This window comes from Carcharhinus amblyrhynchos, chromosome 5 (assembly GCF_965287045.1).
Source record: "Carcharhinus amblyrhynchos chromosome 5, sCarAmb.v2.hapA, whole genome shotgun sequence".
NCBI lineage: Eukaryota > Metazoa > Chordata > Chondrichthyes > Carcharhiniformes > Carcharhinidae > Carcharhinus > Carcharhinus amblyrhynchos.
The window spans coordinates 98,159,622-98,184,291 of NC_137328.1; the positions used below are offsets into that span (position 1 = coordinate 98,159,622).

The following is a 24,670-nucleotide window of genomic DNA, read 5'->3' on the forward strand; positions in this document are numbered from 1 at the left end:
CTGTACTGAAATGGAGAAGGTTCAAGAAGCCTACTCTTATATCCCATGTTCAAATAACTAAGTAATGGTGCTTTATAGTTGTCTTTGAGTTATTGAAAATAAAATCCTGTAGATGCTGAAGATCTGAAATAAAAACAGAAATGCTGAGCAGGTCGGACACCATGTGTGTCCATGTGTCTGTGTGGGGAGGGGGAACACAGGGAAGAGAGTGTGGGAGCACAGCTTTCATTGACAGAAAATAGCAGGGGAGATAATCCATTGAATGTTAAGGTTGGAAGACAAGGACAAGGACAAAAGGGGCCATGTGTAGAGTGTGTAAGAGAAGGGATGAGATAAGAGCAGAACTGCGAGAAATTTAATAGAGTACTGCTTTCCCCTTTGGCTGTACACCATGATCCCTTCTGTCATTCAATCTCTCCTGCCTTCCACCCTAGCTTAAACATTCCCTTTTATCATTTTGTTTCCTTTCCTTCCCTTCCCCTTTTTCCCCCCCATCTCTGTAGTTGCTGGAAAACTGTTACATCTAATCTTTTCCAATCCTTACAAAAGATCAACCAGAAACATTAACTCTACTTTTTTCTACATGGACATTGCCAGCCCCGAGGAGTATTTCCAGCAGTTTGTTTTTAATTAGGTCATTTAAAATTGGCAAGTAGCAGCTGAAGTTTTAGGATTATTTGCACCAACCAACTTCTAACACTAGCTAGTGCCCAGGACTTGACTGCAAGTTCAGAATGGAAACCAGATGCCAGAAGCACAGCAATAAGGAACAGACATCAGGAGGCAAGGGAAAGGAGGATTGAAGATGGAAGCACAGTGGGAAAGGTCACATGACCAGGCAAGCCTTAGAAGAGGAAGTCTGTGACAAAACAATATTAAGTGCTCCCCTCATGCCACAGAATTCACAGAAAATCAGGGACCTTGGATTCAGCTGGACAAAGCTAACCGGTGCACATCACCTTTAGACAAAAGATAAACCTAACACAATGGCTGGTAATTTTGCGACCTTGCTCGGGTGAGGCCTGTAAAATTGCACCCGATGCCAACGGAGAATTCTGTTCCGCGAGATTTTCATGCTCTATTGACTGTCTTGAATGGAGGACTTTACTTAAAAACCAAATTACATACTTGTATGCAGATACATAACAACACAAATTCACAAGCTGGTTGTGAGATCTAACATGCCGCCGATAATATCCTTTCATCACACCCTCAGGAAATTTAAATCTTGTATCCCACCTAATCAAGTCACCCCACAAGCCATGTTTCCCACTCCTGCAGGCTCTGTAAAAACGCTCTCCCACTCCCAAAGCTCTCACATTGTGTACAATTAGGTAATACTCATTCAAATAGAATCATCGAATCCTGAAAGCTGCTGTAGTGTTTCCTATATTCGCTGAAATAAATGTTCAAAATACCTTTAAAAATTAAAATCTTTGACAGGAATTCTCTGGCCATTCATGCCAGTGGGATCTTCCGGTCCCACCGACAGCGCACCCCCGCTGCAGGGTTTCCTGCCAACGAGGGGTGCAGTCAACAGGAAACTCCATTGACAACCAGAAAGTCCTGGCTGCCTCCGACAAACATGTGGTGGGCTGCATGGAAAACCCAACCTTTGATTAGTAAAATGGTAAACCTTCCCCTATGGTGACACTGTCTCAAAATTGAAATTCTAGACATTTCATGGTTTTCAAAAACAAACTATTATGCTGAAAAATCTGGTAATACCTAGATTTATCTTTGGAATTGAACGGCAACACAGCGGGATTGAGATTTATTGTACTCAAACCACACAAAGTTCCAAAAGGATGTCCATATATAACTGAAGTGTTATTAGAATATCAAAAACACATTTAAATTTAACTACACAAGAAGTAGAAGGCAAACGTAAATGTCAATCCCACATCTGCTTAGTGAAAGTGTCACAGCTCTACCAAATATTACAACACAGAAATAGGTAATCTGACCAACAGGTCTTTGCCGGTACTTATACTCCACAGTGGACAGGCATAGGTAGCTATTCCACTGACGACACTACATTTCAGAGAGAGAAAGAAACATAACATTACAGCACAGTACAGGCCCTTCGTCCTTCAATGTTGTGCCGAGCCATGTCCAATCCCAAGATCAAGCTATCCCCTACGTATAATTCTGGAGTGCTCCATGTGCCTATCCAATAACTGCTTGAAAGTTCCTAAAAAGTGTCCGATTCCACTATCACAGCAGGCAGACTATTCCACACCCCAACCACTCTCTGAATAAAGAATCTACCTTGGACATCCCTCCTATAATCTCCCACCATGAACTTTGTAGTTATGCCCCCTAGCAACAGCTACATCCACCCGAGGAAATAGTCTCTGCACATCCACTCTATCCCTCTCATCATCTTATAAACCACTATTAAGTCGCCTCTCATCCTCCTCCACTCCAAAGAGAAAAGCCCCAGCTCCCTCAACCTTTCCTCATAAGACCCACCCTCCAAACCAGGCAGCATCCTGGTAAATCTCCTCTGCACTCTCTCCAATGCTTCCACATCCTTCTCATTATGAGGTGACCAGAACTGAACACAATATACCAAATGTGGTCTCACCAACATCCGGTATAGTTGCAGCACAACCCCACAGTTCTTAAATTCAACCCCCCTGTTAATAAACGCTAACATACTATAAACCTTCTTCACGGATCTCTCCACTTGAATGGCAATCTTCAGAGATCTGTGCATATGAACCCCAAGATCTCTCTGTTCCTCCACATTCCTTAGAACCCTGCTGTTGACCCTGTAATCTGCATTCTAGTTTGTCCTACCAAAATGAATGACCTCACACTTATCAGGGTTAAGTTCCATCTGCCACTTTTCTGTCCAGCTCTGCATCCTATCAATGTCTCTTTGCAGCCTGCAAGAGTCCTCCACCTCATCCACTAGGTCTTTGCTAAACTTTTATCATTTGAATGCCTCCATCTGGTATGATGACTTTTACATCAGTGGAAATAAATTCCAAGCTTGTGGCTAAACTCCATAGATTTAAAACAGGAAATTTGATGAGCAAAGTACAAAAATTGCTTTAATAAAAACCATCCTGGGTCAATTGGTAAATAATTTCAGTCAATACAAAACAGATTTTAACTGGCCTGTTTGAACTTAAACAGGAGAAAAGCAGGTATGCATCACATTAAATAGCAAATAATAAGCCTCAAGTCAAGTCACAATCTACAAAGTATCACCATTGCAAAGCAGAACTTTCCAGAAGGGAAGAGCACCAAATATTTTGGAAATATAGAACTATACATCTCATGCCCTGTGTATTTGCATTATGGAATTCAAACAGCTAAGTGATTGATGCTCAGATCGTACATGCATCCACTCTCACCACAAGTCTCCACCCCTCCCCTACTCACCAGTAGTTTAATTACAGCAGCATTGTGGACACTTCAGCTGCAGTCTGGTAGCTCAGCAGATACTGTTGCTGAATTAAGACCCTAGAACTCCTCCTTAACAGCACAGTTGTGTATCTACACCACATGGACTACAGCCATTCAAAAAGGCAGCTCACTTTCTAAAGGGAAATTAGGATAAACAATAAATGCTAGCCTAGCCAGCATTGCCCACATTCTACAAATTGGTTTGAAAAATTAATTGAATTTAAATTCCACGAGTTGCCCCAGTGGGATCTGAACCCATGTGTCCCATAGCATTAACCTGGACCCTTGTATTACTAGAACAAAGAACAAAACAGCCCGGGAAATAGACCCTTCGGCCCAAAGAGCCCACGCCGCCATCTTAACATTATGAGTCCCCCCCTCATCTATGCTTATGGCATTCCACATTGAGGGAAAACTAATTTAGGGACAATTTATTACACCAATCCTTCACCACTACATCCCCTCATGTGCTGAAACCATTCTACGAAACCTGCTTTTAGTGTTCATAGATCTCCGCACTATATGCGATTAAATCTCAAATCCTTTGATGAGACCAGAAGATATATGTTTGATCTCCTTTCCAAAATAGCCGCTGAATTAATTGCCTTACCATTATACCCTTTCATCTTTTACATAAATTTGAGACAATCATCCTGCCTCAACCTACTTCTTTTGATAGGCCCATAGATTGGGTCATGTCAAATTGCTGCCTCGGTGGATAGCTCACTCACTGCTGAGGTCCCAAAAGAGAGAGACCAGGGCATAAAATCTAGGCCGACACTTCACAGCAGTGTGGAGAGAGACACTGGGACGGATTTTCGTGGAGGAGGCAAAAAGGTGGCGGAGTCATCGGGAAGCTTCCTGGCTGGGGCGGAACTGTCTCCTTTAAAAAGGAACCCTCCCCCACCATGATTGGGTTGTGTCCCGGGGACGGGGAGGGATGTTGGGAAGGAGTGTGAAAACGAAGATAGAATGGAGTCTGGCCCCTCACCTCTGGAGGCAAGCCCAATGTGGGAAGACAGCCAGATCAAGCTAGAATGCTCATTGTTTACTAGAATATTAGCCCAGTTTTCATGATATAAATAGCAAATGCTCAAACTTCACCCACCCTCCTCACCTTGTAAGCTCCCCATGCTCAAATTTCCTCCATTGTATCCACTACAAACAGACCTCAGGAAGTCTTTGAAATGGCCAGTAAAAAAACAAATCAACTTCAAACAATTTAATCTTATTCAAAAACCTGCCCAATCCAGGGCCACTCTTGTCCTGACCTCAGTCTTGATCCAACCACGGACAAAACAGATGAACAAGGTGAGGTGCCCTAACCCCAATTATCTTCAGTTGCTTCAATGGTCTTCTCTCCATCATAAGATCAGAAGTGGAATGTTGCTGATGATTGTGCAATGCTCAGCACCATTCACAACTTCTTTGATACTGAGGCAGTCGGTATCTGCATACAGCAAGACGTGGCGAGTAGCATCCGCACTACATAAGTACCAGTCAATGACCTTTTCCAAGAAAAGAAAATTTAACTATATTCTTTAAGATTCAGTGGCATTACCATTGATGAATCCCCATAATCAACACCCTGGCCTAGTGATATGATCACTAGACTATGAACCCAGAATCTCAGCTAATTTTCGGGAAGATGGTAAAATTTGAATTCAATAAAAGATATCTAGAATTAAGAATCTACTGACAACCATGACACCATTGTCAATTTTCAGAGGAATCCATCTGGTGCACCAATGTCCTTTAGGGAAGGAAATCTGCCATCCTTGCCTAATCTGGCCTACACATTACTCCGGAGCCACAACAATGTGGTCAACTCTCAACTGCTCTCTGAAATGGACTAGCAAGCCACTTATTTGCATCAGTGTTTCAAGAAGGCAGCTCATCACCACCTTCTCAGGGGCAATTTGGGATGGATAATAAATACTGCTCAGCCAGTGATGCCTGTGTCTCACGAAAAATATTTGGGTGAGCACTTGAGATATCATAACATTCAAGGATATGGGCCAAGAGTAGGAAAATGGGATTAGCACACCTTTATAGTAGTAGGGTTGTTGGTATAGAATCAATGGGCTGAAGGGCCTGTGCTGCACTGTATGACTCTGACTATGACCAGATCTGACATTTCCTCAAACACCTTTGATCTGCCAAATAATTTTGCTTACTCAAAATTGTAACTTCTTTCTTCATTTTAGATACTTTAATAATTTAGCCTTAAAAAGATTAATTCACTCCTTCTACCACAGACATTAAACTAACTGCCTTGTACTAACTGCCAAGTTAGATCTATCTTACCTTCTGAAGTTGGGTATTACATTAAGCACACTCTATCCACACTCAGAGCTCAGAAATATAGTACCCAGGGACATTTGCTATTTTGCTTCCATCTCAAGGTCTCAGGACTTTTCTTACCTACTCTGTCACTCCTAAAGACGGTTTATAACCCAATAAGAATATTGTTTATACTCTTGCCCAGTTTCTAAATGCAGTATAGCCCACAGAACTGGACAATAAAAGAGGGCTGTGAGATGGAAGATAATGATATGATGGAAATTATATTACCTTCTACCTCACTATTTTTACAGGTATATTCACCTCAGAAATATCTGCTCAATCTAGAACAGGTCTGCCTTTTGCCCCATATTTGCATATGTAGTAATAATAATAATAATAATAATAATGGACTGTAATATAATGCTGCATGCATAATATATACTTATGCTTTCTCTCCTTGTCAAGGACATGTTGGTCCATCACCTAACAGAAATACACTAATGTTATTGTAACATATTAAAAGGCCACAGCCATCATTACTTGCAGTAAGTAACACAAAACAAGGAGGATATGAACAACATCAGGCATTTGCTGATAAGCAGCACTCACTACTGATGTTCTGCGGTGAAAGATCAGCAATAAAAAGATCCTGTGTTATATTTGCAAAGTTGTCCTACTTCATCTTTAGGTGCAGTGAACTCAGTCTTATGTAATTATTTGTCACTACTGGTAGCCAGAACTCAAGTTTTCCAGCTACACTATTGCAAAACAGAACAAAGCATGCCTCTGGAATTTAGATGCTCACTGAAGCATAGTGCAAATTACAAGCAAAGTAACCTGATACAATTTTGGTGGGTGGAGAATTCAGTGCTGTTTTTGTTCACTTTTTTATTACTTGAGTGCAGCAGAAGGAGCTGTTTGGAATGTAACTGATAAGCCTATTAGCAATTAAGAAACATATCAGTAAAAGAGGTGGGAAGATGGAGACATGCTTCTTTTATTTAATGATTGTGTACACCACCTCAAAGCCTTGGAGAAACTCCATTGACACTGAGATGGATTCTGCGCATCAGCTGAGAGAACATGGTGCATTAACACTAGCATCCTTGAAGGAACCAAGAGCACCAGCATCAAGGCCAAGGCCAAGACCATCCGAAACCAATTCACTGGGCCAACCAAGTGCTCAGGATGCCAGAGTCCTGGCTGCCAAAGCAAGTCTTCTTTGTCCAAGGCAAAGGCCCCCTAACAAAAGAGGAGGACAACGGAAGTGCTTCAAGACATCCTGAGGGCTTATCTACAGAAATGCAACTTAGAATCAACAACTGGAAGACCCTTTCTGAAAACAGACCTGCTCAGAAAAACCTCTTGATTGAACAGGCACAATTCTGCGAGAACATCCAGCAGCATGAGGAGGCCCAGAAGGAGCTAGCTTGAGGAAGTGGTGCATAGGCCCCCTAGCAGTGCACAATAGGACATTTATAAAAGAAAGAGATAATGGAACTTCTTCAGAAAGATGTGATAATGATCATGAGGGATTTTAATATACACATAGACTTGAAAAATCAGATGGGTAAAGATACTGAGTTCCACATCTAGGCTGTTTTCAGGGCGGTTTCTTAGAGCAGCAGTTTCTAGCACCAACCAGAAAACAGGTTATAACTGCTATTGTGCAATGAGATAGGATTAATTACCTCGACGGCAAGCGATCATAACGTGATTAAATTTTACACTCAGTTTGAGCGAGAGAAAGATGACAACTTTAAAAACTTAAATGGGGGCATGAAAGCAGAGCTAAAGTGAACTGGAAAGTTAGGTTAAGGGATATGTCCATTTGGATGCAGTGGCAGACACTAAGGGGATATTTCAGAATAGATACGTTCCAACAAGACAGGAAAATTCAAAAAGTGAAGACCCTCCATCCACAGTTAACTAAGAAAGATAAAGATAACATCAAGCTTACAATTGCACAAGAATGGGTGGCAGAAGATTGGACAGAATAGAAAAAAAAACAAAGAACAACTAGATGATTAATAAGGAAGATAAAGTACAAGAGGAAGTTCACTAAAAGTATAAAGATTACTATTGGATTTTCTATACATATTATTTTTAAAAAAAGTTAACAGAATGACCAGTGAGCCTGGGGAATTAATAATGAAAAATAAGGAATCGGTCTTCACTAAACAGGGTAGAAGCAACGTCCAGAAATAGTTGTAAAAAAAAATCAGGAAATTGAAGGGAGGGAGGAAAACTCCAAAATCACCAGGGAAAAGTTTATTTATTAGTCACAGGTAGTCTTACATTCACACTGTAATGAAGTTACTGTGAAAATCCCCTAGTTGCCACACTCGAGTGCCTGTTCAGGGACACTGAGGGAGAATTTAACATGGCCAAATGTACCTAACCAGCACATCTTTGGACTATGGGAGGAAATCTGAGCACCCAGAGGAAACCCGCACAGACAGAGGGAGAATGTGCAAACTCCCACACAGGCAGTGACCCAAGCTGGGAATCAAACCTGGGTCCCTGGCACTGTGAGGCACTAGTGCTAACCACTGTGCCATCCCAAGTGGTTGGAACTGCAAGCTGACAAGTCCGTGTGTCCTGATGGATTTCATCCTGGTGTCCTAAAAGAAGTGGCCAGGAAGACAGTTGAATTGGTTTTAAAATTTTCCAAAATTCCCTAGCTATGGGGAAAGGTTCAATTAGATTGCAAAGTATAAAATGCAAATCAGTTATTCAAAACTGGATGGAGACAGAAAGCAGGAAATTACAGGTCAGCTTAGAGCACTTAGATAAATTCAAGGTAATCAGGGGAGTCAACAAGGTTCTATTCAAGGGAAATCATGTTTCACCAATTTACTGGAGTTCTCTGAAGGAGTTGCATGTGCTGTGGATAAAGGGGAACTGGTGGATGTACTGAACTTAGATTTCCAGATTTTCACTCGGAGGGTGGTGGGCGAGTGGATGCGGCTGCCGGTGGTGGTGGAGGCAAACTTGTTGGGGTCTTTTAAGAGACTTCTGGATGAGTACATGGGATTTAATGGGATTGAGGCTTATAGGTAGGCCCAGTAGGTAGGGATATGATCAGCACAACTTGTGGGCCAAAGGGCCTGTTTGTGCTGCAGTTCTCTATGTTCTAAGGCATTTGATAAGACGCCTAGCAAGGGTTATTGTGGAAAATGAAATCTCCTGGTGTAAGGAGTAACATAGTAGCATGGATAGAAGATTATTTCAGGAAACACAGAATAGGAATAAAGGGTTTTTTTTTGCTGACAGGATGTAACAAGTGGTATGCCATAGGGATCAGTGATGGGGTCGCAACTGTTTACAATTTATACTAATGAATTGGATGTAGGGACAGAAGGTATGATTGCTAAATTTGAGAAATTCATAAAAGTTGTATTGGGGGGCATCTGCCACTTGGTTTTAGAATGAGATTGACTAGTGTTGGCCAGTAGGCACTGTGTATTTACTGAGACCATTATAGAATAAGTTACATTTTGTAATTTGTGTTATCCTTTAAAATCTATGTATATTTATTAAAGCGCAGGGGGAGCGAAGGTGCGGTGTGTTATAGTCAATATTTAATAAATTTTTGTAGAAAGCTAAAAATTGGCAGACCTGTGACTGTCCATCTGTGCTTCTAAAACAAAAAGTAAATGTTATAGTCTATTAAGCCAGGTTTCCATTCTGGGACCTCCCTTCCAGGAGTAACAACTGGGATCGTAACACATGCAGCAATACAAATCAACAAAAACAAACACATTCAGATAAGCAAAATTCATGGTTCTCTTCTAGTCCGTGCAAATTTGCTGATCTCAACAGCAGAGACTGGGTATAATTGACCTCTGCACCTTCAAACTGGAGGAAAGAGGATGAAAAGATCATCAGGTTCCAGTTCCTGTGTTTTTTGGGATGGAAGGTAGGGTGGCTAGGAAAGCAAGAAAAAGAAGAAGAAAGAGCTAATTTTCAGGGGTACCAGATAGGCTTAATCTAGTTATAAGAAATATTGCCAGAAAAGAAATATAGTATGCCAAATGATTAAAAATAGAAAAATATTGATCAGGATGACAAACAGCCAGGAATGGGGCCCAATTTGTATATGGGCAAGCACTGTGGTGATTATATATTTTGTAATTTGCTAAAAGTAACATATTGACACACACTATCAGTATCAAGTCTTTCCGAACAAGTTGTCCAAGGCTAGGAGTTGAAATAAGAGCTATTGTTCTGGAATGGCACCATCATAAACTGCCAGCAGGAATTTATTTAAGAGTACATTCCATTAGTAGCTCTTTCACCCTGCCCCAAAAATATTAATACAACATATCACACACAGTTCTGGGAAAAAATACTGGCCTCGGAGAAAATCAAACAGTTTGTTCCCCAGTTAAAAGGCACCATGGTATTGAGTCCACTGGCCAGGAAGTTCCCAGTTCTGCTCTGTGCCAAATTACTTGGTCTAAACCAAGTGGCATTACAATTGTCCTCAGCACCCTTATGTTTAGGAGAGGAAACTAATTGCCCAGATTGTCTTTTCCAAGCAATATCAGGCGACGCCTGCTGGAACGTAGGTCTCTTAAATGGCCTAAATGTGCAGTTTTCACAATTGAATAGGTTGTCAATACCCACAGAAGGAAAATGGGAGCAAAGTACATTTTGGCATGGTGCTGGAGAACAGCTAATGCCCATAGGACCTGTCCTGACCAGAAGTCCACACCTAGAATCCCTACAGTGCAGAAAGATAACAACCGAGCCTGCACTGTCACCAATCTCACCGATGCCCTATCCCCATAACTCCACATATTTAGCCTGTTAACCTCTCTGACACTAAGGAACAACTGAGCATGGCTAATCAACTTAACCCGCACATCTTTGGGTTTGCAGGGAGGAGTTGAGAAAAATGGTAGGGATACAAACGGCAGGATTCTCCACATCCTCCCATGGTGTGTTTTGCGATAGTGGAGGACAATTGCCATGGTCAACTGGGTTTTCACTGTTCGCACCCTCCATCTCAGGGGAATCCACAGCACAGAGAGGGGTAGTTGCCATTGGCAAAACGGGAAGATTCCACCAACAGGAACAGCCATGAAGTCCCGTCTGATAAAGTGTTAAAATAGTTTGTCTCAATAATAGGTTGGGCTCATCAGTTTGATGACACCGTAACAAAGATAACTTACTAGAAACTTGGAAGGTAACCAATAAGATTCATAAATAGCAACTTGGGAACAGTCACCAGCAAAAGCTTGAATCTACGTCCAAATATAATGTTAAACTGTTTTTTCTCTCTTGAACTCAGCTGGAGATTGGCAAGTTGAAGGAGCTGGACTGCTCCTTCCAGTTTATTCTCAAAAACTTTGGCTGATCTGAAATGCGAACAATGGTTATTAGGCATCATTCAATGCATTGGACAAAATATTCTAAGGTGCACCATCCCTCTCCCAGCTGTATACTCCTGGTATAATATATTTCATATTTTGTTTCATTAAAATATACCTTGAGACCAAATGCCTCAACCATCGTGTTTGGTGTAAATCAACCAAAAAGCACTATGTGAGCTTTGTTTGCTAAGCCAAATTTGGATTAATGTCTTGAAGGCAGCCATTGTGTTTTCTCATGAACAAAGTCATTAAGATTCGATGAGTCTCCGATTCAAAGAGAACATGAATCAAAAGCTGGACAAGGGACAGCAGGTCCTTGCACAAGAAATCTCTCAATCTGAAAGATTTTACTGGAGGTTTGCTCTTTATTTTCAATATATAAAACATCAAGAGGCTAGTTCTCAGAAGGTAACAGAACCACAGAAGACAGACTACCTCCATGCGCTCCTAGCAAAAAAGCTATTTAGCACTGATCAGTAAAGTCAGATAAAATTTAATTATTTTCCACATCCTTCATTCAGTACAATTTAAAAATATACTCATTATTGTCTTTACAATCTCTAATCTAGAGCTAATACTTATGCTATTTCCAAGGAACCAAATACATAAATGAAATCTCAAGAGCACAAGAGTTCATTGCTGTTGTTGTGGGAAATTTACCACTTCAGAGTTGGACTTAGAGGTTCAACAAAACAGTTTTATTTCGGACGAAGATTTGGGAGAAAGCACTGGTACTCAGCAGGACTTGGCAGCTACCTTCCCAACTACACTATGGTAATTGAGCATCTTTATACCTTTTAGACAATAGGTAGTCCGGACGTTAACACATCATTACAAATTGAGGAGGCAGATACGGACATCGACAGTTAACACATCGTTATAAGCAGACAGGTACAGACATGGATAGTTGTACTTAGAATGGATAAATTTATGCAGTTATGTCCTCTATCAATGACTGGTTTCGATATATACATTTATGTCCCCATCAATGGCTGATCTCATTATCAAATTCATTGTTCTGGGTCTGCTCTTAAAGTGCCCCAGGTCAGACCAGTTTCCTGCAGCAATTCAGATACTGCAGGTTTTAACTCTTTGTTTAACTGTCTGTGCCCAAAGTCAGAGCCTTTTAATGTCCATTGTGTGTGCAAGGTAACCATTTTGTGTCCATCACTTTAATTTCACTATAACACTGTTTAGGACATTCGTTAACACTGAGTTACATCACTTTCAAGAGCAGAACTCAAAATGCACACATCCAGATGTTAGAGAGAAAAATACAAATCACGCAGGCCTTGTATGGACATGTGTTTCTTCCTGCTCAATATTTCTTGGTCAAGGTGATGCATGTGCGCTGACATACAAGCAAGAAAATGCACCCCACTTCAACCAACCCACCAGTCGTAAGTTTTTTTTAATAATAAGTTTATTTATTAGTGACACAAGTAGGCTTACGTTAACACTGCAATTAAGTTACTGTGAAAATCCCCTACTCGTCACATTCCGGCACCTGTCTGGGTACGCTGTGGGAGAATTCAGCCTAATCAGCTAAATTGCACTTAACATGCACATCTTTCATATTGTGGGAGGAAACCGGAGCACCCGGAGGAAACCCACACAGACACGGGGAGAACATGCAGATTTCACACAAACAAACAGTCACCCAAGCTGGGAATTGAACCCAGGTCCCTGGCACTGCGAGGCAGCAGTGCTAACCACCGTGCTATTCCAGGACATTCATTAATTCTGGAGTTACATCACTACTGAAGGTAGAATTTATAAAACTTGATGATGAAAACTTGAGGAAGAAATAAATCAGGCAGGCTCTGTGTAGGCATGTGCTTCTTCCTGCTCAATATTCCTTGGTCAAGGTGCACGTGCCCTGATATAAAGCAAGAAAGTGCACCCCACTTCAAACAAACATGCAGTCTGTTCCACCAGACTGTTGTAAAGTTTTGGGCGCCGTACTTACGCAAGGATATTTTGGCCTTGGAGGGAGTGCAGAGGAGGTTTACTAGGCTGATACCGGAGTTGAGGGGGTTGAGCTATGAGGAGAGGCTGAATAAACTAGGCTTGTACTCGTTAGAGTTTAGGAGAATGAGGGGAGATCTCATTGAGATGTATAAGATGATGATTGGGATGGATAGGATAGAGGTGGAGAGACTCTTCCCGCTCAGAAAGGATAGTAGGACTAGGGGGCACAGCCTCAAGATAAAGGGGGGGCGGTTTAGAACGGAGTTGAGGAGGAACTTCTTCACTCAAAGGGTGGTGAATCTCTGGAATTCTCTGCCCGTTGAAGTGGTGGAGGCTACCTCGCTAAATATTTTTAAGACGCGGGTTGATGAGTTTTTGATAAGAGAGGGGATTAAGGATTATGGGGAAAGGGTGGGAATGTGGAACTGAGCCACGACAGATCAGCCATGATCTTATTGAATGGCGGGGCAGGCTCGAAGGGCTAGATGGCCTACTCCTGCTCCTATTTCTTATGTTCTTATATCCAAAGTGCAGATCGCGGAATCCCAATATAAATCCATGTGACATTAAATAGAAAATGTGATGATAAGACCTTAACACTGACAAAGCAGAATAATGCAGATTGGATACATCTATTTCAGCTGTGCAAAGCAACCAAAAGGATAAGAAAGTCAGTGGGTTACTTTTCCAAGAAAAATTACAGTGCAACAGCATGACACATATGCATTGTTCAGGGGGTGGACTGTACTGAAGACTCATCTCTGAGATTAATAAGCTTTCGGAATGAAGAACGGCTGCAGCACAATTAGAAAATGAAACTAAACATACATTGACTGGACCACAATCCTGTGTGATACGAATTCAGCAATACCGTAACGGTATTAGAAACAGTTCCCAAGGTACTTTGGATTCATTGGCAGAGAGAGATAAGATACATTTTTAAAATTGCTTCTGCTTTAGCTATGCTAACATCACAAATGAATATCTTATCCCGCCAACATTTATATGGGTAGTGCTAGCTAAACCAGGCATGGCCTACTGAGACAGGTCATCCTGATAATGAAAGTTTCTAGTTTGAAATAATTGAAGAAAGGCCTTGAAGATTTCAAATGATGGGGCTGCGGCTATTTCCTCTGGCAACATATTCCATTGTGGGATTGTCCTTGGGAAGACAGATTGTCGATGCACTATCTTTGTAGATTGTATGGACAGTGACCTCATGATTTGTCACTGCCACAGGGCATAGGTACTTGTTTCTGTCAATTCCCACTAGTCCATTCCATATTTTATAGACATGGGTCAGTCTATCATTTTCTTCCCCTCTGCTGTAGTGATTCCCATTCCAAATCTTCTGCCAAATGTGGAATCCCCATTTGAAGAGATTGTTGAATTTTGAGAAGCTTAAATGGCAAAAGAAGATTCAAGTACAAAACAGCAATAAGTTTGAAAACACTAGAAGGCTAAAGCTAAGGCAAGAGAAAATTAGATGAGGGCAAGCCAGTTTGGATTTATTGTCAAATGTATTAGTCTACAGTGAAAAGTAGTTTCTTGTATGCTATATAGACAAGGCATAACGTACATAGGGAAGGAAAGGAGAGAGAGTGCAAAATGAAGAAGTGTTAGTCATAGCTAAGGTGTAGAGAAAGAGCAACTTAATGCAAGATAGATGCATTCAAAAAAGTCTGATGGCAGTAAGGAAGAAGTTGTTTTTGAATCAGTTGGTACATGTCCTCAGACCTTTGTATCTTTTTCCTGATGGAAGGCAGTGATGTGCCCGCGGTGCGTGGGTCCTTGATTATGCTGACTACTTTTCCGAGGCAGCAGGAAATGTCAACAGGTGGCAGGCATGTTTGAGTGACAGACTGGGCTTTCTTTACAACCCTTTGCAGCTTATTGCAGTCGTAAACAGAGCAGGAGCCATACTAAGCTGTGATACAATCGGAAAGAATGCTTGCCACGGTGCATCTGTAGACATTGGTGAGAGTTGTAGCGGACATGCCAAAATTTCCTTAGTCTCCTGAGAAAGTAGTGGCACTAGTGGGCTTTCTTAACAAAACCTCTGCATGGAGGGACCAGGACAGGTTGGTGGTGATTTGGACACCTGAAAACTTGAACCGCTCTACCATTTCTACTTCATCTCCGTTGATGTAGACAAGAGCATGCCTTCCACCTCAAAGTTGACAACTATCACCTTGTTGACATTGAGGGAGAGATTATTGTCACTAGTTTCTCTATCTCGTCATTGTTTGAGATCTGACTCACAACCATGGTGTCATCAGCAAACTTGGAAATCGAGTTGGAGGGGAATTTGGCCACACAGTCAGAGGTGTACGAGTATAGTAAGCGGCTCAGGACACAGCCTTGTGGAGCACCAGTGTTGAGGATGATCGTGGATGAGGTGTTATTGCCTGTCCTTACTGACTGCAGTCTGTGGATTAGAAAGTCGGGAGATAATGCTGCAACTTTATAAGACCCTTGTCAGACCCCACTTGGAGTACTGTGTGCAGCCCTGGTCACCTCACTACAAGGAGGATGTGGAGGCTACTGGAAGGGTGCAGAGGAGACTTACAAGGATGTTGCCTGGATTGGATGGCATGCCTTATGAGGATAGGTTGAGGGAGTTAGGTCTTTTCTCCCTGGAGAGACGAAGGACGAGAGGTGACCTGATAGAGGTTTATAAGATGTTGAGAGGTATAGATAGGGTGGATTCTCAGAGACTATTTCCCAGGGCTGAAATGGTCACTATGAGAGGACACAGGTTTAAGGTGCTGGGGAGTAGGCACAGAGGAGATGTCAGGGGTAACTTTTTCATGAATATATGATGTTGACATGTATAGTTAAAGGAACAGAATACAAAAATACAACAATAGGAAGAATCGGTGAGGCCGCAACTGAAGTATTGCGCTCCGATTTGGTCCCCTTATTTGAGGAAAGATGTAGTGGCATTGGAGGCAGTTTAGATGAGGTTCACTAGATTGATTCCAAATGAGGGGTGTGTTGTGTGAAGAGAGATTGAACAATTTAGGCCTATACTCGCTAGAATTTAGAAGAACAAGGGAAGATCAAATTGAGGTATACAAGATGATAAAAGATATGGAAAAAGTAGATGTGGAGTTGATGCTTCCACTGGTGGGGCATTCTAGGATGAGAGGTCTTAGAATAAGGGGTAGTAAATTTAAAACTAGCAAATTTACGAGTTGAGAAGAAACTACTTCTCCCAAAGAGTTGTGAATCTGTGGAATTCACTATCCCAAAACTGCGATGGATGCTGGGACAGTGAATAAATTTGAGGAATTAGACAGATCTTTAATTGGCAATGGATTGAAGGGTTACAGGGATGAGAAACACACTAGCCATGATCGAACAGCAGAGCAGACTCAATGGGCCAAATGGCCTAATTCTGCGCCTATATCTTATGAACTTGAGGAAAACAGTTAACTGGAGAAGAAATTAAAGTTACTGAAAATAAAATGCTTTAACTGAAGTACCAGTTTAATAACAACTGGTTTGATCGCAACAACACATAGTTCTTCTTCCATTGCTGCCAAGCTTAGTTCAAATCTTTGAAGAAAACATTCTATGGTCTATATATGATTATATGGGCTAACTTATATTGAAGGATCCAGTGGAAATGCAGTTGGGTTCCCAGCTCATTAGTTGGTGCCACTGTGCAATAATGGGTTCCCAACGTGAGTGCTTTTTGATTGATTATAGACATTCATGGGATATGGATGTCATTGGCTGACCAGCATTTATTGCCCGACCAGCATTTATTGCCCATCCCTAGTTGCCCTTGGAGGGCAGTTCAGAGTTAACTACATTGCTGTGGCTTTGGAGTCACATGTAGGCCAGACCAGGTAAGGACGGCAGATTTCCTTCCCTAAGAGGACATTGGTGAACCAGATGGGTTTTTTCTGACAATCTACAATGGTTTCATGGTCATAGGTTTTTAATTCCAGATATTTTTTATTGAATTCAAATTTCCCCATCTGCGCCATGGTGGGATTTGAACTCGGGTCCCCAGAACATTAGCTGAGTTCCTAGATTAATAGTCTAGCGATAATACGCTAGGCCATCACCTCCTCTTGCAGCTCCAAGATTTAAAAGTTAGGGAATAGTCATACTAATTCATATTGGCAAAAGCTGAGTTTGAAGAAAGCAAAACAAGCTTAACCATCTTTGGACATAGATTCAAACCTTTATTTGTGACAGTCACCAAGTTGTTGTTATTTACAAATTTGATTTGCAATTTTTGTTTTCATAAATTATTTTTCTCGATGTGATAAACTGATGAGCCCAGACAATTATTAAAATGATTTAACACCATTTGTTTCTCCCTAATCCTCTCCTGTAGATGCTGACTTGTGGCTAGGACAGATCCTATAGGTGTTAGCTGCTTTCCAGCACCTTGCCAAAATGCATTTGCTCAAGTGTTCACAGCCTATTTAACCGTGGAAGCTGCACATTGACAGACATACATTGGAAAAGGCAACATTGCGATTATCTTTCCCCTCACTTAAACATAAGGGTGCTGAGGTCAATCATAATGTTCCAAACCAAGTGGCAGTGCAGACAAGTAATTTGGCAGAGAGCAGATATTGGAACTGGGACCTTCCTGGCTGGTAAACGCGTTTAACCGGTCACATCACATCTCAAAACATGCCTAAAATTGCTTTGTCATGAGCAATTCCAAATTTCCTGTATCTGAAGCACATAACACAATAAATGCCTTCATGTTCCCAATATTATCTGTCAAACATACAGTTCCATTTAAAGATTTAACTCTTTTTGCTAAATGCCAATTGTTTATCAACACTTTTTAAAATATAAGAACATAAGAAATAGGAGCAGGAGTAGGCCATCTCGCCCTTCCAGCCTGCCTCACCATTCAACAAGATCATGGCTGATCTGAAGTGAATCAGTTCCACCTTCCCGCTTTCTCCCCATAACCCTTAATTCCCTTGTCTATCAGAAACCTATCTATCCGTGACTTAAAATATATTCAGCGAGGTAGCCTCTACCACTTCAATGGGCAGAGAATTCCAGAGACTCACCACCCTTTGAATGAAGAAGTTCCTCCTCAACTCCAATCTAAACTGCCCCCCCCCCCCTTATTTTGAGACTGTGCCCTCTAGTTCTGCTATCCTTTCTAAGCAGGAAGAATCTCTCTACCTCTACCCTATCTAGCCCCTTCATTATCTTCATAAGATATGATGAGAAAAACATGTGGTTATCCTATTACAGTCATAGAATCATAGAGATTTACAACAGCATGGAAGCAGGCCCTTTGGCCCAACTTGTCCATGCCACCCTTTTTTTTAAAACTCCTAAGCTAGTCCCAATTGCCTGTGTTTGGCCATATCCTTCTATGCCCATTTTATGCATGTAACTGGCTAAATGTTTGGTAAAAGACAATTGTACCCACTTCAACTACTATCTCTGGCAGCTTGTTCCAGACACACACTATCCTCTGTGTGGAACAACTGCCCCTCTGGACCCTTTGTATCTCTCCCCTCTCACTTTAAACCTATGCCCTCTAGTTTTAACTCCCCTACCTTTGGTAAAAGATATTGACTATCTAGCTGATCTATGCCCCCTCATTGCTTTATAGACCTCTGCAAGATCACCCCTAAACCTCCCACATTCTGGACTTACAATCCTCTAGATTTACAAAAGCTACTGATTTCTGAAAACCACCTGGTCAGTTGGAACACTAAATGAATCAGAACTTCCATAGCACAGGAGGATTTTACTGACACTAAAGGGGCAAATTAGCATGGCTAATTAACCTAACCTGTGCATCTTTGGACTGTGGGAGGAAATCAGAGCACCCCGAGGAAACCCCATGCAAACTCCTCACAGTCACCTGACGCCAGAATTGAACTTCGGTCCCTGATGCTGTGAGGCAGCAATGCTAACCACTATGGTACCCATCCCTGAGCCAAGTCTCTATTTTCTTTGAATAGTGAAAGGTTGAGATTGTGCTTCAGTATAATTGCCTTATAGTGTATTTCCAACGTCCCACAGGCAGCACAGTGGTTAGCACTGCTGCCTCAGAGCACCAGGGACCCGGGTCACTTTGTGTGGCGTCTACACGTTCTCCCTGTGCCTGCATTGGTTTCTTTCAGGTGCTCAGGTTTCCTCCCACAGTCTGAAAGTCATGCCGGTTAGGTGCATTGGCCATGCTAAATTCTCCCTCAGTGTTACCAAATAGGCACTGGAGTATGGCAACTAGGGGATTTTCACAGTAACTCCACTGCAGTGTTAATGTAAGCCTACTTGTGACACTAATAAATAAATTTCAAAACTTCAAACTAATAGTGCCTATGCTTTCAAATAAAAATCGTCGCTACCATATCTGGGAAGTAATTTTCGCTTCCTGCGGTTGTTACAGTGGAACATAAAGGAACGTAACAATTGGTAAAGACCAACGTTCATTGATATGGTATCATAAGGTCAAAATATGATATCAATTTATAATTAATTGCCATTCATTGTAACTTGAACATTGTAAAGTTGAGGACTGCCTGCGCTAATGCTGAGAAATAAATTGAAATCTGGTTAGTGTACTTTTCTAGACAATTCAGCCCAAAATATTTTCCTGAATTGTTCAGGATTAGATACGTATAAAACCAATTAATTGATGTGAAGCTTAAAACTGATTAATTGATGCAAAAAGATGAGTTACAGATAACGTATTCTCCTGCGAAATCCAGCCAGTATCCCACGATAATCCATAGGGTTTACTTGATTATAATAACACTCCTACATGTATGCACTAATTGGTGATTTTATTAAAAAGGTTCCACTTGTAGATTTTGCAGCATGTTAACATCAACAGCACTTGGTAATTCGTATAAAGTAGTCACACTACAGAAGGTACCAATTAGAGGAGCCACACTTTATGCCATGCAAAGCCCTTTGTTTCCCCACAACAAGTCTACAAATCTCAATAAATTAACTTCCCGCAGGAACATACTTTCCCAATGCAATGATTTCAACAAGTTCTCTTCCCCCACCCCCTCAAGCACAGATCCGTTAAGGAAATTGCTGGAACTTGCTATAGCCCTCCCGTTTAACGTACAGAAAAGCCACTAAAGACAGACACAAGCATGTGCTGTATCACCTTTCCTGTTAAATAAATCGTTCGTGAAATCAGTTCCAGATATTACTACATGTCCAACTCTCTCTCCAGTAGTAGCAACTGGCCTCTTCAGTGAACGAGGCTAATGCCTAAACATTTTATAAAAAAAAGTGTTCCCCCAGAGCAGATAACACACTAAAGCAAAGTCAACATCACCTCCTGAACACCAAAGAGGCACAAGGATTCCTCGAATCTCATTCAGGAATATCCAAGATGAATGACTGCTCAACAGGGAAAACCACATTTTCACAGGTGACGTCTCTAGTAATTTCACTAGCCCGCAGTAATGTGCTGCTCATACAAACTTCAACATGGTCAGTTATAATCACAAAAGCACTGGTAATTCTACCCAAAGACTGTATTACGACATTCCAAGGCCGATTAGATTAGGGATTAAGTTTTCAAAACAGATGGTGTTAAGCAAAACAAATTAATAATTTTGAAAAACAAGCACACAAAAAAAAAACACCAATGTTGATTTCTTTCTTCTTTCGCTCAATCTGATTAATCATGATGACTAAAATAAATCTTTACAAGCTAATGAAACAGCAGAGTATAGCTCCATGAAACAAAAATTCACATTTAAAACAGCAAACATTAAGATCTTGAGCATTTCTGCGCACCAGAATTATTTATCATAGATAACTGATGAAAGAGTGGAGTTCAGCCTTGTTGAATAAACTATGCTTACACATGATATATTCACACACAACATGAAATGGAGGGAGTGCAGAGGAGGTTTACTAGGCTGATACCGGAGTTGAGGGGGTTGAGCTATGAGGAGAGGCTGAATAAACTAGGCTTGTACTCGCTAGAGTTTAGAAGAATGAGGGGAGATCTCATTGAGACGTATAAGATGATGAATGGGATGGATAGGATAGAGGTGGAGAGACTCTTCCCGCTCAAAAAAGACAGTAGGACTAGGGGGCACAGCCTCAAGATAAAGGGGAGGCGGTTTAGAACGGAGTTGAGGAGGAACTTCTTCACTCAAAGGGTGGTGAATCTCTGGAATTCTCTGCCCGTTGAAGTGGTGGAGGCTGCCTCGCTAAATATTTTTAAGAAGCGGGTTGATGGGTTTTTGATAAGAGAGGGGATTAAGGGTTATGGGGAGAGGGCGGGAAAGTGGAACTGAGCCACAACAGATCAGCCATGATCTTATTGAATGGCGGGGCAGGCTCGAAGGGCTAGATGGCCTACTCCTGCTCCTATTTCTTATGTTCTTATGTTCTTATGAAATAGCTTGACCATGTCTGTTCATACAATCCCAGAGTGCAGAAGAAGGCCATTCGGCCCATTGAGTTTGCACCAACCACAATTCTACCCAGGCTCTATTCCCGTAACCCCACATATTTACCCTGTTAATCCCCCTTGCACTAGGGTCAATTTAGCATCACCAATCTAACCTGCACATCTTTCAGACTGTGGGAGGAAACTGGAGCACATGGAGAAAACCCATGCAGACACAGGGAGAATGTACAAACTCCACACAAACAGTGACCCAAAGCCGGAATCAAACCAAGGTCCCTGGCACTGTGAGGCAGCAGTGCTAACCACTGTGCTACCCCTCTATGTTCTATAAAAGAATTTACAGTGCCTTTCATAACTTCAGGATATCCAAAGCACTTGGGAAGTAAGGAATTGTGTGCACACTAGTGAATTTCAACAAAAACAAAGTCAAGGAAATACATTCTAAATAAAAATAAATCTCAATAAGCCACGTCAGCTTTTGTGAAATGAAAAATTCACTAGGTTGTCAAGTTATTGCTGCTGATTATGACACACCCCTGTCAGGGACTATTACTCTCCCACTTTATACATGAAGGATTATCAGTTATAACTGAACTAACACAAAAGTTTGCATCAGGAAAATTCCCTCCTCCCCAAAAAAAATTACAACACACAGTTCCCTACTCCCTTGTTAATAACAGATTGTACTCATGTGCAAACAAACATCTGAATTTCCAATTTTAACTGGCACCTTTTTTCATCTGGGGAAACATTTGGACTGGCTTTTTCATATTCAAACACAGAGCACTCAGTGATTATGACCCATTAGAAAGGCATTTGTTCATGACTGGATGTATGCACACAGCCACATAACTAAGATTTACAAAAGCTAACAGAAACAGAAAATGCTGGAAAATCCCAGCAGGTCTAACAGCAAACGTGGACAGAGAATAGAACCAACGTTTCAAGTCAGGATGACCTTTCATCTGAGCTGAAAAAAAAATTCTATGATGATTCTACAACTCAAGAAGTTGGCTCTATTCTCTCTCCACAGATGCTATCAGACCTGTTGAGATTTTCCAGCATTTTCTGTTTTTGTTTCAGATTCTAGCATCCTCAGGATTTTGCCTTTGTGAACAGAGGCCACTTCTGCAGAGGAATCATATTTGTTTCAAAACATTAACTCTCCACAGATGCTGCCAGAACAGTTGAGTACTCCCAGCACTTTCTGTATCTAATTCAGCACCACCCTTGAATAGCCTAGCTTTAATTTTAAAATTATGCCCCCTTGCTCTGGTCACCCTCAGAGGAAACAGTTTCTCCCCATCTACCTCAATCAACTTCAGCCAACTCAAGAGAAAAATCAGAACAATTATTAAGGCATTATGAAATCTGAACTGAATCATATTAATCTGAAATTATTCCAAAATGCAATCAACGATTGCTTTAAAAATTCAGAAAACAAGTTATATAACTTTATTTATGGACTACTAGCACATGCATAATATGCCATCATAAAAATTAATGGGATTCAAATTTCCTTAGTGATTTGATACAGTATCAAGATACTAATAATGGTTTAGTTCACCCCCACCCCCATGATACCCATTATTATGCAAGTCAATGGCATGCAATTATTCAAACATTTTACCACCAGTCCCTTATTTATTTTACTGAACATAAAACTGATACTGAGAAAAGAGCAAGAATTAATTTCAAATTGGCAATTCCTTCCTAATAAATTTATCTAACACCATCGGTAATCTCATGTCATACAGGTCCCGTAGCTATGTTACTGGCAACAGTACTTAAGTTGGTCTTCATAAGACAACAACATAGAAGTTTATTCAGAAGAGTTAAGATAACTCACAACCCCATTCTGATCCTATTCCTCAAACTACTGTCCATCTGTTCTATCACAAATGTTGAAGTTTGACAAATGGATAGGTCCAGTTTTTTTGCACTGCAAAGCTCTGCTTCACTTTATTAGTTCCAGTGCTATTGTTGCCCTGCACAGTTTTTGCACCCTAGAAAGTACAGGACACTCGTTTGACAATCCAGTTACATCTACGCCATTTTCTGGTTTCCAAAATGGGTAAATGGGCAATCAAATCATACTTGGGTAGAAAAATAGCACAGGGGGGTTGATTATAACTGACAAGAAAAAAAAACTCTCTCAATAAAATAATCTGAATAATTCCTTAAAATAATCATCCAGTATATTTTTTCTCCATAAAACACAACACGATTATCATCTATACACCTGTTGATGAAGGGTCTTCCAGAGATCAGTTTCCATTGTGGGTGATCAGTTCTATTCAGTGCTGGAATGTCGACCATCTCCTTGTTTCTATTCCCCACCACCCCCCCTTTTTCAAAGCGCATGCTCGGACGCCGATTTACACATCAATCCCTAAATCCAGCCGTTTACCTCCACTCACTAATACCTAGCGCATCTTCACTGCATCCAAGGGCCTTCCTTCCACTCTCAGCGTTTAACTAACAATCCACACCGAGCCCTCACATTTGGCAAATGCAGGACACAAAACATACCGGAGGGTCAGGTGCACGGACTGCCTCTCCGCGCCGGCTTTGCAATGAAGCCTGCTGGAAGCGGTGTCTGAGCTCCGGAACGTGGCTGTGGCTCTGCCTCTCCGTGCCTCGCTGCTGCTCATTAAACCCAGTCTGGAGCTCACATAGCTGACGCACGCAATGCGACGCCGGAGATTTAAATTAAAGGGACGCTGTCTAACTGGATACCCCGCTCCCCCCCCCCTCCACAGCAAATTTTACCAAATCCAGCAAAAATTATGGGAAATTCAACATAAACGTTTGATGCTAAAAAAATCTAATTTAGAGCTGACTGAACAAGATAAACATTTTTTGATTTGATTTATTATTGTCACGTACTGATATACAGCGAGAAGTATTGTTTCTTGCGCCGCACAGACAAAATATACTGCTCATAGGGTAAGTAGGGGAGAAGGAAAGGAGAGGGTGCAGAATATAGTGTTATAGTCATAGTTAGGTTGTACAGAAAGATCAGTTTAATATTTTAATTTGATTTGATTTATTATTGTCACACATTAACATACAGTGAAAAGTATTTCTTGCGCCCTATACAGAGAAAGCATACCATTCATAGAGAAGGAAACGAGAGACTGCAGACTGTAGTGTTGCAGTGGTAGCGAGGGTAGAGAGAAAGATCAACTTAATGTGAGGTAAGTCCATTCAAAGGTCT

At 41.3% G+C, this 24,670-nt stretch overlaps 1 protein-coding gene across 6 annotated transcripts in view; it reads right to left on the minus strand.

The window, feature by feature from the left end:
- Window positions 1–24,103, minus strand: part of LOC145343219 (soluble lamin-associated protein of 75 kDa-like) — a 93,112-nt gene extending 69,009 nt beyond the window's left edge. For 2 of the 6 annotated variants that reach the window (XR_013886691.1, XM_080189278.1), the window contains exon 1: window positions 20,359–20,435. The gene's annotated coding sequence lies outside the window, so the exon portion shown is untranslated. Of the gene's footprint in view, window positions 1–20,358; window positions 20,436–23,692; window positions 23,753–23,982 lie in introns of those variants that run through there. The other 4 variants (XM_080189280.1, XM_080189279.1, XM_080189281.1 and 1 more) reach the window with 3 other exon arrangements.
- Window positions 24,104–24,670: the final 567 nt, after the last annotated feature.